Source organism: Diorhabda carinulata, chromosome 7 (assembly GCF_026250575.1).
Source record: "Diorhabda carinulata isolate Delta chromosome 7, icDioCari1.1, whole genome shotgun sequence".
NCBI lineage: Eukaryota > Metazoa > Arthropoda > Insecta > Coleoptera > Chrysomelidae > Diorhabda > Diorhabda carinulata.
The window spans coordinates 16,906,966-16,907,684 of NC_079466.1; positions in this window are offsets into that span (position 1 = coordinate 16,906,966).

Here is a 719-nt window from a genome sequence, read left to right on the forward strand (position 1 = left end):
GAAATGACATATGATAATTGAATTGATACTTGAACAAGAAAAGTCTAATGGAAACGTAATATTAAATCCTGTACTTGTCAAATATTTGTTACCAAATTTAAACCAATGCTATTTTTTAAGAGCCAGTATTATTAGCGCTTTATTAATTTAAGTAGAACTTATAAGAAACACACTGCACCATTGTATACAAACTCAACGTTTTACAGGTCTGAAAACTATTAAATTTGCTCCATTACGAAAATAAAATCTGCTAGGTACTGAAGACAAGAGAATATCAGAAAAGAATCGCGGCGAGATTGAAGACTGAGAGTTGAAATCAAAATAAAATACCCAATGGAAAAAATAAATGGGGGACACTGACTAGTAACAGAAAGGAATCATAATATTTGTCACTATAGGCGCTAGTGTAAAGCGAAGATTTTTATACACGTTTTGTACTACAGTTGTACCTGTTAATCATTAATCATCATTGGTTTGAGAGTTTTAACTTATGGAAAAATATTTTCCCCAAACAAATCGGAGTTGCATAACACTGCGACACGTTCGATATTTTCCTCAATTACACTTTAACGTTACAATTAGTTGACTGGTGAGCACAAAATCGACAGGCCCTCGTTGGAGTTTATTTAAATTTAATTGGATAAAGGAGATAACTTTTTTCTAGTGATTAATTAATTTTATTAATAACAAAAATAAGGATTTAAAAATAAAACGGCTAA